The sequence below is a fragment of the Aquarana catesbeiana genome, linkage group LG13, assembly GCF_042186555.1.
Source record: "Aquarana catesbeiana isolate 2022-GZ linkage group LG13, ASM4218655v1, whole genome shotgun sequence".
Taxonomy (NCBI): domain Eukaryota; kingdom Metazoa; phylum Chordata; class Amphibia; order Anura; family Ranidae; genus Aquarana; species Aquarana catesbeiana.
In genome coordinates this window covers 38,394,863-38,410,802 of record NC_133336.1, presented here as the reverse complement: position 1 = coordinate 38,410,802, position 15,940 = coordinate 38,394,863, and positions in this window count along the sequence as shown.

Here is a 15,940-nt window from a genome sequence, read left to right as displayed (position 1 = left end):
CTAACACCCTAGAGAATAAAATGGTGATCGTTGCAATATTTTCTGTCACACCGTATTTACGCAGCGGTCTTACAAGAGCACTTTTTTTGGAAAAAATACACTTTTTTGAATTAAAAACTAAGACATCAGTAAAGTTAGCCCATTTTTTTTTATATTGTGAAAGATAATGTTATGCCAAGTAAATTGATAGCCAACATTTCACGCTTCAAAATTGCGCCCGCTCGTGGAATGGCGACAAACTTTTACCCTTAAAAATCTCCACAGGCGACGTTTAAAAAATTCTACAGGTTGCATGTTTTAAGTTACAGAGGAGGTCTAGGGCTAGAATTATTCCTCTCACTCGGCCTATCGCGGCGATACCTCACATGTGTGGTTTGAACACCATTTTCATATGCGGGCGCTACTCACGTATGCGTTTGCTTCTGCACGCATGCTTGTCGGGACGGGGCGCGTTTAAAAGAAAAAAATTTATTATTATTTATTTTACCTTTTATTTTTTTATTTTTACACTGTTTTTTAAAAAAAAATTGTCACTTTTATTCCGATTACAAGGAATGTAAACATCCCTTGTAATAGAAAAAAGCATGACAGGACCTCTTAAATATCAGATCTGGGGTCAAAAAGACCTCAGATCTCATATTTAGACTAAAATGCAATTAAAAAAAAAAAAATTGTCATTTAAAAAAATGTAAAAAAATAAATTGGCCCTTTAAGAGTTATGGGTGGAAGTGACGCTTTGACATCGCTTCCGCCCTGCAGTGTCATGGAGACGGGTGGGGGCCATCTTCCCCTCACTCGTCTCCATGTCAGCCCAGGGGACAGACGCGATCGCCTCCGCCGCTGCTGACGGCTCTGGTAAGCGACAGAGGGCACGCCACTGATAAAAGCGATCTGGCGGCGAATACACTGCAGAGACCACTTTTATCTTGTAGCGGACCGCCCGCTGAAGGCGGGGATACCGGGGTTATGGCAGCTAGCTGCTGCCATAACAACGATATCCTCCTTCAAACAGCCACCGTATAACGACGGCGGGTGGTCCGTAAGTGGTTAAGGGTGTCCTGGCCCTAACCCTCTTTCCCTTGCAAAATATGAAAAGGATTGTCAAAGAAATAAAACCTCTTTTACATCCAAGAAGGGTCTGGTGCCCAATTACTTTTACCATCTTAGCACCCACTATGCCTCACAACCCACCACATATTGCAGGATGTCAGTTATCTTTGGCCTTGAAGGTTCTCAGACTGGAAGAGGTAAGAGATTCTGCTACACATCCTCTTCCAGAGCAGCCGGGCTATTGGTAAAACACTTTAAAAAATTTAATTGTCAGCAGTTCTCTAATTGGATGCTTACAGAACTGCGCATGCACAGTTCATTTTGACAGGCATTTTCCCCTGTCTATGGACAGGAGAAAAGTATTTGTTAACACTGCCCCAGACGGCCCCCGGGCCAGAACACTCCGATTAGCACTCTCTGCCATTGGCTGAGAGTGCTGATCTGAAATCGGTCAGCTGCTGGTTTCTGTTGGACAGACCAACATACACACAAGCCGAATGCCTTTTTTTTTTTTTAACTGGCCGTTGTTTACCGACATTCAGCCCGTGTCTACAGGACTTTAATTGCTAGTTGTTGACTAGCTTACTGTTTATGTTAGCTGTTCATTAGATGTACTGTTAAATGTACTGATGATATTACTGTTTAAAGTTTGCATTGTTTAGGATAATGTGATCAAGCTCTTATTTGATTTTGTGTGGCATAAATTCTGTAAGAATTCTGTAAATTCTGTAATTCCCTGTACACACGGTCGGATTTTCCGATGGAAAATGTGTGATAGGACCTTGTTGTCGGAAATTCCGACCGTGTGTAGGCTCCATCACACATTTTCCATAGGAATTTCCGACACACAAAGTTTGAGAGCAGGCTATAAAATTTTCCGACAACAAAATCCGTTGTCAGAAATTCCGATCGTGTGTACACAAATCCGACGCACAAAGTGCCACTCATACTCAAAATAAATTAAGAAACGAAAGCTATTGGCTACTGCCCCGTTTATAGTCCCAACGTACTTGTTTTACGTCACTGCGTTCAGAACAATCAGATTTTCCGACAACTTTGTGTGACCGTGTGTATGCAAGACAAGTTTGAGCCAACATCCGTCAGAAAAAATCCTAGGATTTTGTTGTCGGAATGTCTGATCAATGTCCGACCGTGTGTACAGGGCATTAGAGTAAGGGAAATAGTCATGATACTTTGCACAGCTCTCACTGTTAGCTCCTGGCCTCTACAAATATTCAGGAACCAACCAGCATGGTTTCAGATCATGTGGTCCCTAGGCCATGGCGATAACGTGGCTTTGTTTGTAAACAGCTGCCACTGACAGTGTTTCTTTCACTTTGCAAGGACAGCTGGAGTCTCACTTTGAGGCTTGGTCCACATTGGTGCGATGTGGGAACCCTGCATAGCCACTGTGGATTCCCGCATCGCACCTGACTTGCAGGCAGTACACACTGCCTTGTGTGAACCACTGGGAGTGTCAATACAAAGTTAATGACACCACCAGATCAGTTCACATATCGCAGTGCAAGCTGTCATTTCCGACAGGAATCGGATTGCATAGGTGTTCACACCCATGCTATCCAAGTCTGGTGCAGACCAAAAAAAGGGTCCTGTACGACTTTGATCCAAATGCGATGCAAATTCAGCCACACAATCTGTATGGCTGAATTTGCATCGCACAAACATTGCATGTGATTTGCACAGCAGCGCGGTGTCAATCACATAAGATGATGCACAGCACAGCAGTGTGAACCCAGCCTCAAACAATGTATCAACTAAAAGCTTTCACAATAAAAAAAACCCATTTAGGTAGGCAAATTAATCATAGGGTTATTATTAAGCGACATATTGACACTTTTAAAATTAGTCTTCAAATACTTCTGGTCATGAAAGAGTTAAAACAAAACTATGGTCATGATATAAAGCACAATTTCCCTTCCTACAATTTAACTACAGGCTCAGATTTCTTACCTAAAATGGAGGTCACATGACATTGTAGTGATGTAGTTGTGGGTAGATAATTACCGTATTTATCGGCGTATAACACACACATTCATTTTAAGAAGGAAGTTTCAGGAAAAAAAGTTTAATTTTAAATAATGAACTTTGGGTCAGTGCCCATCTGCAGCCTCACCATTGCCATCAATGCAGCCTGATCAGTGCCCATCTGCAGCCTCACAAGTGCCATCAATGCAGCCTCATCAGTCCACATCAATGCAGCCTCATCAGTCCACATCAATGCAGCCTCATCAGTCCACATCAATGCAGCAGCCTCACCATTGCCATCAATACAGCAACTTCACCATTGCCATCAATGCAGCAGCCTCACCATTTCCATCAATGCAGCAGCATCACCATTGCCTTCAATGCAGCAGCCTCACCATTGCCATCAATGCAGCCTGATCGATGCCCATCTGCAGCAATGGTGGCCCAGGAGAGGGGGCTTCCTATTACAGAGGCCGCCAAGTAAACAGGAGATTCTCACTGTATGTAATCTGATGGTGCTCCCCCCCCCCCCCGTCCCCTCCGAGGCAGCTAAAATTGAAGTATTGGCGTATAACACGCACATGTTATTTGCACCTGATTTTCATGGTGAAAAAGTGAGTGTTATACGCCAATAAATACAGTATTTAGTTATTATTATGTGAGTAATTTCCAGCAGCAATGAATGTATTAAAACTTCAGACAGAACAAAGACCATAAGATACTTACAACAGATGACAAAATCCAGCAGAGTAAATATAAAATAGGTGACAGGTTATTTGTGCAGCATTCATGCGCCTTCAGAGAACCCAGTTCCTTCTCTCACCTTCATGGAGAATGAAAAGACTGATTACCAGCTTGAATCGTCCCCCTGAAAATAGTAGTCTGACACTGGGGGAGGGGTTTCTATTGGGTCAACCCAAAATACTTTTTGATCTTATTGTTACCCCCTCAAGTCTAATTACCATCAATAAATACTTCTTCTATGGTCCTTTATCATCCTTAAGTATGTAAACAATGTACCCTTTGAAATGTTCAATTAGGTTAACAGGCCATACCTCACATACCTAGGTAGACTTGCATAAGATTAACATATCAAAGGGTCATCAGCTGCCCCTTTGATATGTTAAAATTTAGTCGGCTTGGACAATTCAACTGAATTCCTGGTCAATATGGTACTGTAATATAATATCCTACATAAATCGGCCAACATATTACAACAGACATGTCTACTCCTAATTCTTTTTTCTTCTGGTTTATAGTGCGAGGGAGTCCTTCTTGCAGTACCTACATATCTTGCAGATGACCTGGACGCGGAATTTTGGCTATTAGAAGTTTCCGTCACAGAGGCCTCAGAAGGTCCTCCAGTCTTAAAGGGGCAAAGCAATGATGTCACGGGGCGGCAACAAGAAAGATTGGCTGCACAAATAGTTTGTAATCACCAGTCTCAATACAAAAGTATGGCCATGAAGGGTCATGTGCAGAGATTCTGCTTAGCAGCACATTGTGACAGACCCATCTGGGACAGGGGCTTTTGGAGGGGACTAGGGGCTAGCCTTCTACCAACTGATTATGGCTCATGGAGGAGACTGGGGATTTTATCTGCTTCTCCTGGTCAGAGCATGCAAAATAGCTCAGTTCGGCCTCTGATCCCATGGAGAGAGCAGATCATTCTCTAAATTTGGACAACAAAGCGATGAACGCTGAGAGCGAGGCTTGGATTAATTCTCTGAATTAGGACAATAAAGCATCCCTTCTGGAATGGATGGAAAGGTGTAATAATAATCTTGTACTCCTGCAGTCTGGGTTGGAGAAGCTCCTCCACTTGGGAAAGAAATATTTATCAATATCCTTCAGGAAATCTATTAAGATAAATGAATTCCACTGTGTTAGACTGCAGGAACATTGTATGAGTTTTGCCTTATGATGTCAAACACCTGTGTAATGCACTTTGTGTATCTGTGGGCTTGGTGCCAGATTGTCTGGGGTGGTCACTCCCAGACTAATCAAAGTTTGGGTGCCTGGCCGTTGACTAGCTTACTGGTAATTAGATCACTGTTAGCTGTTAAGCCGGGTACACACTATAGTTTTTTTTTTTTTTCGTGAAATCTAGGGGGTTGCACAAAAAAACGGACAACTCCTGTTGGAGTCACTGTACTAACCACGCAAGGTTAGTTCAGTGATCTCCCCCGCTCCCCCCGCCACTCACTCTGCTATTGGCTGAGAGCGCTGATCAGAAATCGGTCAGCTGCTGATTTTCCAGCATGCATGTCCGACAGAAGCTGGCCGAACGGCCGGCTTCTGTTGGACAGACCAACATACACACAAGCCAAATTAGTTTTTTTTTTTTTTAAACTGGCCGTTGTTTACCGACATTCAGCCCGTGTCTACAGGACTTTAATTGCTAGTTGTTGACTAGTTTACTGTTTATGTTAGCTGTTCATTAGATGTACTGTTAAATGTACTGATGATATTACTGTTTAAAGTTTGCATTGTTTAGGATAATTTGCTCAAGCTCTTATTTGATTTTATGTGGCATAAATTCTGGGTGAATTTACAATAAAGTGAGTTCCTGTTTGCACCTAAGCTAGTGTCATCTAGTTTTTGGGAGCAATGCTCAGCTATAATACCTGGTTACAGAGTGGAGGAAGCTGTATCTTGTCAAAAGCACACAGGTGGGGTGCCAGGCAATCCATCACACACATTATGACAGCCTTACCCATGAAACATTGGCAGGCTCCCAGCACCATGAGCCCAGGGCCCTGTACTAACGATCGGGACACGGAACTCCTGCATTTTGGGTCACCTGATCGCTGTGATAGTCTCTGATTGGCTATCACAGTAATCAGTCACTGTGAAGCCCGCCCCAATTTTTTCTTTCTCTGTGAATAGAGGAGAGAGATACATGGTATCTCTCTCTCTCCTTGCAGAGAAAAAAAAGTGTCCTTGTTTGGGAACTAGATTCCCCTTGTCGGGAGCGCGCGCGTGCGCAGTAGCACTCTGTAGTGCACCTGCGCAGTGCGGGTGAGCTGACCCGGTGACGTCAGGGACCGCCCTTGCCAGGCCGTCCCTGACTTCCGGGTTGGGGTGCTTTTATAGCGGCCGGTACACGGCCGCTGTACGAGCCTACAGTCCTCCGGCGTCGCGCTCTACGAGGTAGCAGCATCTGGGTAAGTCTCACCTTCCCCCCCCCTCCCTTCCCCCATTCCGTCCCCTTCCTTCCAATCCCTCCCTGGTGGTTGACTTCTCCCTGCTGTCTCCTTATCCATGCTGCGCTTGGTCACTATTGCTTTCCTATGCACAGTGGCCACTTGCAGCGTCTGTGTATGGCCTCATATGGGTATTTTACTATCTCTTCCTTGTGGGGGACTACAGATAACTTGTCACGCTTACACCCTTGTACCTGCTATTTATACCTATTACCTATGGTTTGATACCTTCTACTGTAGCAAGCTATCGTTGCTGTCCCCTTGCTTTGTGGGCACTTTTCTCCCTCCCCTCCCTCTAATATCCTAGAGTATAAATGTACCTTACTCTATTACAGCTTTTGCGGCTACTACCTTCCTTGCACAGACCATTGGCTCCACCCTTGTGGAGCTTTCACTATCACTCATGAGCGCCTGGATCGTTTAAACGTTCATTCACCATTATCCCCATCAGTGTATACTCCTCCTTTACTTTATTCTACCACCCTCGTTGACCACGTTGCAGGGGTAAGTTATGGCCCTTATTATCTGTGTGCATTCTCCCTTCTTCCTGTCTCTTTTTTCTAGTCTTCCCCATTCTTTCCTGGTTCTAGCCTTTGCCTCTTACCACCCTCCCCACCCCCACTATTTCTCCTCCCCCCCCTCCCCTCCCCCTTCCAATTTTCTTTCCTTCCTTTTCTCCTCTTCCCTCCCCCCCCCCCCCCCTTTCCCCCCCCCCCTTCCTCTCCCCCCCTCTCCCCTTTCCTCCCCCCCCCCTCTCCCTTCCCCTTTTCCCCTCCCCCCCTCCCCTTCTCCCCCCCCCCCCTCCCCTTCTCCCCCTCCCTCTCCCTTTCCCCCCCCTTTTCCCCCCCCCTCGTTTTCCCCCCCCCCTTCCTCTCCCCCCCTCTTCCCCCCTCCCCCCCCCCCCCCCCCCTTTTCCCTCACTTTCTTCCTTCTTTCTTCCTATTTTCCCCCTATCACCATTTCTAGTTCCTTCTCTTTGCACACTGGGTCCCAACCTAGAGCTACCTTATGGGTACCCCTATACCCTACTATGTTCTACCTTGCTTTGTGGTGCAGTGACCCACACACAAATCAACCAATTAAATATTTTACCCACCAGAGGCTGTTCTGTTTTCCCCTGTGTTCGTCGCAGGGAGAACTGTATGGGGCCCCACATATCCACAGAGAAATTCTGAACGGGTGAGCCTGTCCTTTCTTATACTCAATTTGTATATTATGGTTCAATGTATTATTTAATGATCTCGCTGCCACCATTACAAAAATGTTATGCATTTGTGAATTTCTGTATATTTATTATCTGTCCTTATGCCACATTATAGACTTTACTCTCCTGAGGAAGCGGTGAACACCGCGAAACCGGTCGAGAATCCAAGTCATTGTTGCAATCTCTGTTATTATTGGATACAATTCATGTGGTTGTATGTACTGCTTTGTTCTGTATGACAACTGTATATGTTATTGTACTTTCGAGATAAATTTATCTCTTTTTTTAAAATGATTTTCTATTAAAAACCTAGTTTTTATTCTACTATCTTTCCTTCACCTGTTTGTACCAATACCCTACTACCTCCAGTACCGAAATAGTCCCCTGTGGTTTCCCCTATATGTGGGGGGTTAGGATAACTGCCGACAGAAGCAGCGAACTGCGGCTTTCCCTACTCCCTACCTTCTTTCGTTATAAAAAATAAAATTAAAAAATACAAACAAAATACTTAGATCAAGGTTTGATATAGGTCTGTGCCACGGTTAGTGTTTGGGTCAAGGTCAGGGGCAGTATTTTTTTGGGACAGGATTTTTTTTAAAAATTAGTATCATGCCGCGTATACATGGGTGGTCTTTTCAACAGGACTGGTCCGACGGACTTTCCGACAAACTTGCGACGGACTTTTGACGGACTTCCGACCGACTTTTGAACGAACGGACTTGCCTACACACAATCACACCAAAGTCTGACGGATTCGTACGTGATGACATACGACCGGACTAAAATAAGGAAGTTGATAGCCAGTAGCCAATAGCTGCCCTAGCATGGGTTTTCGTCCATCGGACTAGCATACAGACAAGCGGATTTTTCGACCGGACTCGAGTCCGTCGGACAAATTTGAAACATTTTCCAAATCCAAAGTCCATCAGATTTTTGACTGAAAAAGTCTGCTGCAGGATTGTCCACTGGATTCGGTCAGTCGGACCAGTCTGGTCAAAAAGTCCGCCCGTTTGTACACGGCATTAGTGTCAGTTACTGTCAGAGTCAGTGTATTTTAGGTAGGATAACAAAAAAGCAAAATGTGCACTATTGTTTTTGGGCTGTACTACGGGTACATACCAAGAAATATACAGCTAAATTTAAAAAAAATATATTTTCCTTTGGTAATAAAAAAAAAAAATCAGGAGATATCCTTTCCCATTTACCACCAAATGAAAGCCCAATTTGTCCTGAAAGAACAAGGTATAATCCACCTGGATGCACAAAGTAGTTGTGATGATATGTAGGGTTTTACTAATGCATGTCAAAGATCCAAAATTGTGCTTAGGCATTTAGATTTGTTTTACCCTTATGCCGCGTACACACGAGCGGACCTTCCGGCAGACTTGGTCCGGGGGACCGTACTCCGTTGGACAATTCGATCGTGTGTGGGCTCCAGCGGACTTTTTTTCCCCAAAAGTCCGACGGACCTAGAAATAAAACATGTTTCAAATCTTTCCGACGGACTCGAGTCCGGTCGAAAAATCCACTCGTCTGTATGCTAGTCCGACGGACTAAAACCGACACTAGGGCAGCTATTGGCTACTAGCTATCAACTTTCTTATTTTAGTCCGGTGTACATCATCACGTACGAATCTGTCAGACTTTGGTATGATCATGTGTAGGCAAGTCTGTTCATTTGGAAAATCCATTGGAAGTCCGTTGAAAGTCCGTCATATCAGTCCCTCGGACCAGTCCAGTCGAAAAGTCAGCTCGTGTGTACGCGACATTAGGCACGATGGGATTAATACCGCTTTAAATAAGGCTTTCTTTTAACAAAAGTTCATCTTCAAAGGAAAACATTTAAAGGACTACAAAAGAAATATCAACAATTTGGGGAAAGCAGACATATTGGGGGTGGTAGGGCCCCACCAATGAAGCCAAAAGCTCACTGTCCTGAAAAAAATTAATTTACTTGCCTAAAAGTTACTCTTTCATTTTCAGTTTGGAAAAAGATTTACACCAAATAAAGGTTTCAACTAACTTTTGCAAGACTGCCTGAAGACGTTTTCAAGAATGTGCAGCAAAAATCATTGATGTCGGTATGTGGGTCCAATGGATGGAGTCAACACTTGCCTGCTGTAACACAGAACAGCAGCATTGTCTATTGATCAGAGTGTACCTCACCTCCAGCGCTAAGTCATTAGTTGGCTCCCTCAGGGTAGCGATATGTTTGATATATGTTTATAAAGATTGGGCATGCCCAATAAAGTGGCATTGATTTACCTGTGACATTTCTACAACCATAAATTATAGTCTGTAACTAAGTTTATGTCTTCCTCATCAAGCCATCAATAACAATTTAGAGGGAGAGGGTGTATAAGGTAACTAGAAGTGTTTTCAAGGGCAATGAATCACTCTGTGTTAACAATTACTGCATCGTTTTTGGCCTTTCTCAGCACAGAAGCATTAAAGTGGACATCTGGGAGTGTGTGGAAGATACAGTTGGCTGTAGGGCCCTGAGGTCATGCGTCCCAAGCATGAGGACTACTCATTATTTACAAAGCCTCTTGGAAACTTAACCCTGTTCTTCTTAACTTTAGTAAAAATTCAATGTAGATGTACACTATATTACCAAAAGTATTGGGACACCTGCCTTTACACGCACGTGAACTTTAATGGCATCCCAGTCTTAGTCCGTAGGGTTCAATATTGAGTTGGCCTGCCCTTTACAGCTATAACAGCTTCAACTTTTCTGGGAAGGCTGTCCACAAGGTTTAGGAGTGTGCCTTATCATATAATGGGTATGACGGTAATCAGGGCCACTGATTTTTTGTTTTTTATTTTAGTACATTTTTTTTTTATTGTTTTGTTTGCTTATAGCAGTGCATTATAGTGCAATCAGCATGCGTTTTACTGAATGAAACTGATTTATTCAGTCTTTTTTGTTTTGATTAGCTGTGATTGGCCAGAGCTAATCACATGGTACAGACGGGCTGTAATTGGCCCTGTCTGTACCATGTGATCACACTGACCAATCACAGCTAGCAACACAGTTGTATCCAATGGATATGTGGCCTGCTGTGATTGGTCATGGTGGTCACATGGTACCGACAGCAAGCCAGTACTCTGATCAGTCATCGGACACGGCTAGTGACAGATTACACCAATGCTTGGCCCAGCGATCGGCGCATCCTGACAGGACATCCTATGGCTGGGTGGGAACTGGTTAATTTGCTAGAAAATATTGTGTATCATAAACAATTGCCACATCTTTTCTCATAATAGCGGTCTCACCTTTATTTCATTCTTTATTCATCTCAGTGCTGTTTATGTTATCCACTCCCTTTTAGCCACCTCTTGTGCACATGTGCTCTCTCCAGCTTGTGGTGCTTGCGGTGCGCTTGCGGAACATTCCGAAAAGTCCTGCAAGCAGCATCTTTGGGTCAGGTTGGGAGCGCTGTATTTAGCGCTCTCAAAACGCCTTGCCCATTGGAATGAATAGGCAGTGCTTCAGAAGGGTCTGAAAAGCGTGTTGGAAGTGCCGCAACGCAGGAGTTTTTAACCCCTTCTTTGGGGTTTAAAGCTCCCCGCTAGTGGCCAAAAAGCACCGCTTAAACATTGATAAAGCGCCGCTAAAACTAGCAGCGCTTTACTGTGAACACGGCTGCGACCCCAGTGTGAAAGGGGTCTAAAATATGCCCGTCCAACTAGGACAGGGGCCTCCTTGCGCACCTAGGACTGTCAAGTAGAAGAGTAATGCCGTGTACACACAAGCGTAATGTCCGACAGAAAAAGTCCGACGGGAGCTTTTCATGGTATATTCCGATGATGTGTATGCCCCATCGTACTTTTTACATCGAAAATTCTGACGGACCCAGAAAGAGAACATGTTCTAAATTTTTCCAACGGAACCAATTCCTATCGGGAAAACCGCTCGTCTGTATGCTGTTCCGACGTACCAAAAACGACGCAAGCTCTGAAGCAAGTACGAGACGGAAGCTATTGGCTACTGGCTATTGAACTTCCGTTTTCTAGTCCCATCCTACATGTTGTATGTCACCGCGTTCGGTACGGTCGGAATTTTGTGTGACCGTGTGTATGCAAGACCGCTTGAGCGAAATTCCGTCGGAACTCAGTCGGAAAAACCTTCAGAGTTTATTCCGACAGGAAAACCGGTCGTGTGTACAGGGCATAGTTCACACCTCCCAACTTTTTGAGGTGGGAATGCAGGACACCTATTAGCAAAAGTATGTAGGCAGAGGACACACCCCCTGCCTTGCCCCTAACCACTTGCCGACAGCCCTATAGCAATTTTCTTTGATCGCCCCTGATGTTAACCCCTTCCCAGCCAGTGTCATTAGTACAGTGACAGTATTTTATTTTTAGCACTGATCACTGTATTAGTATCACTGGTACCCACAAAGTGTTAAAGGCGTCAGTTAGTGTCAGAACGTCTGCCGCGATATCGCAGTCTCTCTATAAGTCGCTGATTGCTTTATAGCACAAAAAATGGCCCGGTCATGAAGGGGGGGTAAATCTTCCAGAGGTCGTTAAAGAAGAATTATCAAAAAAAAAAAGATTAGTTAAAGGAGTTGTAAAGGCAGAAGGTTTTTTTATTTTATTGCATTCTATGTATTAAGATAAAAAACCTTCTGTGTGCAGCTACCCCTTCAGCCCTCCTAATACTTACCTAAGCACCATCTCTATCCAGCGATGTTGCATGAGAGACTCGGCTGTCCAGACTCTCCCTCCTATTGGCTGAGACAGCAGCAAAGCACCATTGGTTCCCACTGCTGTCAATCAAAGTCAGTGAGCCAATGAGAAGAGAGAGGGGACAGGGCCGGGCCGCAGCTCCGTGTCTAAATGGACATGCAGAGCTGTGGCTCGGATTGGGTGCCCCCATAGCAAGCTGCTTGCTGTGGGGGCACTCAACAGGGGGGAGGGGCCAGGATTGCCGAAGAGGGACCCGAAAAGAGAAATATCTAGGCTGCTCTGTGCAAAACCACTTCACAGAGCAGCAACATCAACATGATCAGAGGCGTAACTAGAACCTTCAGGGCCCCGATGCAAGAAACCATGTAGGGCCCCCCTGACCCCCAGACAGGGCTCTTTTCTCCGAGCCCGATGGCGGAACACCAGGGCCCGGTCACAAGTGGGTGACTGCATATAAAGGAATCGATTTCGCCATCCCCCCCCCCCCCCGCTTCTCCTCCTCTCCCTCCCACAGGCATTCAGCGGCTGTAGGAGGAAAATGGAGAGATGGGTTCCTCTCTGTCGGTGTTTCTCAATCTTTTTCCAGTCAGGGCACCCTTGAAGTATACCCCTAGGTGAATGGGGCTGCACTGCAACCACCCTGCAACTGTGTGCATTGCATGCAGTTGCAGCATAGTGATGATACATTTAAGGGGTTAAAACAGGCGGTCAGGAGGCAACATATTGCCTCTTTACCGGCTGTCAAATGCCTCTGAAAAGCGATCTGAGCATGGATCACTTTTCAGAGGAACAGCATTTTTTTTTGCTGGTACTATGAACAAGAGAAAAAAAAAAAAAATCGGTTCTAATGGGACACATATAGGGGGTCAGGATTAAAAGCGCATACATAAAATGTGCATATATACATGTAAACACACATACATACACACACACACACACACACACACACAAACACACACACACATATATATAAATACACATATGCACACACACATAAACCAGCGGCAGCTGGTGCTCACATTTTTTTGGGGGGCGCAAGCAAACCGAAAAATTCTTTAAAAAAAACGCATCAATTGCAGCCTCACAGTGCTCATCAAATGCAGCCACTGTGCCCATCAATTGCCACCACTGTGCCCTCAAACGCAGCCACTGTGCCCATCAAATGCAGCCACTGTGCCCATCAATTGCGACCACTGTGCCCTCAAACGCAGTCACTGTGCCCATCAATTGCCACCACTGTGCCTATCAAACGCAGCCACTGTGCCCATCAATTTCCACCCCTGTGCTCTCAAACGCAGTCACTGTGCCCATCAAACGCAGCCACTGTGTCCATCAATTGCCACCACTGTGTCCTCAAACACAGTCACTGTGCCCATCAAACGCAGCCACTGGGCCCTGAAACACAGCCATTGTGCCATCAAATGCTGCCACTGTGACCCCCCTGCCCGCTCGCAGTTTGCCCTGCACTTACCCTGTCTCGGTGGGGCAGCGGGTGATGGCGACAAGCGAGGTCCTCCATGCGTCTCCTCCCATCCTCTCCTCCTGATAGGCATCCAATAGCGGCGCCTGTCGTTTCAGCCAATCAGGTGTTACGGGTAACAGACCGGAGCACCTGATTGGTGGAGAGGCGGTTCAGTGTTAGGAAAGTGAATATTCATTCGCTTTTCTAACACATCTGGGTGGACTGTGAGCGCCAAGCATGGCAATCGCAGTTAACCTATTTTGAAGCCGATTAGTGCTTTAAAAACACCCCCGCCGATGTAATTCAGGTGCCCGGCGTCTGAAAAGGGGCCAGATGCCTGAATGGGGGGGCAGTGGCGGCCATAGATAGCTTCACGCTATGCATGAATCTATCTATTTGTGATAGAGGGGGTGGCTGGAGAGAGGGGGCGGCGCCCGTGTGCCCTTATGGATGCACTGCCACTGATATAAACACATACACATACATACACACATACATGCACATATACATACATGCACATGAGCACATGTACATGCACACACACACATGCACATATACATACATGCACACACATATACATACATGCACACACACACACACACATATACATACATGCACACACACACATATATATATATACATGCACACACACACACATATACATACATGCACACACGTATACATACATGCACACACACATACATGCACACACACACACACATATACATACATGCACACACACACACATATACATACATGCACACACACATATACATACATGCACACACACACATATACATACATGCACACACACACACATATACATACATGCACACACACACATATACATACATGCACACACACACATATAAACACACATACATGCACACACACACACATACCTACATACATGCACATACATATAAACACACATACAGTAAATAAAAAACGGCAGACCTTTACCTTAGCTCTTCCTGCCGGGTGCTGCACTGTAGGGGGAGACAAAGAGCACTGTGCTTTCAGTTTGTAATCAATGTGACCAGCTCCCCTCACAGTGCCGATTACAGTTCGGCTTAGGATCAGGGAGCTTGTCTCTGCTCCTCCTATCGAAGTACTGCATACAGGTGGCCCTCAAGGGCCCCCTACAGCAAGGGGCCCGGTCACCATGGCAACCTCAGCGACCCTTATAATTCCGCCACTGAACATGATAGTAATTTTTAAACAAACAAAAAAAAAACAATACTTTAGTATCATTTTAAACCCACAAGTGTTTTTTTATTACCACTACAATTCCTTTATACTGGCTTTTGACATTTACAAATGCAGCAATTAAGAAATTGGATGAAAGGTTTAGAACTGGGAAACACTTTTTTGAAAGATAAATAGTGCATGTTGAGCGCTTAATATTGTCCTGGATATGCTAGAACTTGCAGTCCTCCTTGCTGGTTACGTTCCTCAGTAATGCCATAACAAAGTATTTTTACTCATAGGCGGACATAATTGACAAAGTTAACAGTTACAAAAGTTACATTCACTTGTGCATGAAGAAATGCAAGAAAAATGCCAATTAGTTTTAATAAATAGGAATACACTATTTGGATCTCCTTTGGAATCCTTTTTAAGTCCACCTATGAGTTGTCCACCACAAGTTCCAGCATATCCAACACAATATAAAGCGCGTGTGACTCTTATAATATAGGAGACCACACCAGTCGGTAAGTGAGTGGGGACACTGAAGGGGAGCACGATTTGCACTTTATTTAAAGAGACAAAACTTGGCATTTAAAAAATTGCACGATTGATTATCACATTCTGCATGTATGAAGATACAAGGATATGGACTAATTCATGAATGATACATGTTTATTTATATATTTATTCATTCTTTATTTCACATTTCTCAGTTTTTTTTTCAATTGGTTATTGCAAAATTGGTCTAATTGCTTATTGCAAATGTATTTATCATGAGTACACAAGTGGGGATTTGTTTTTATGTAACCAGGTAGCGCTCAAAACACCTATGTATGCAATTTAAAGGTACAGTACCTTAACAGAGCAGCAGCCGGTGATTTGGTTACTTCACATTGGTTAACATCCTAAGCACGGGAATATATAATTAGTAAAAGTAGTTCAATGTGAGTAAACAGCATGACATCCTTCTTTCTGCTTCCCTGTGGCCGCAGATCCCAGCTCCACTTGCTTGCAGAAATGTTAGCCTACCTGGCTGATCTTCCTCCCAGTCCTCCTGACTGACTTTCTGCCCCAGTCCTGCCTGACTGGTACACACACATGGAGACTTCTCAGGGCAAGATCACAGTCTTCAAGAGAAACCTGCTA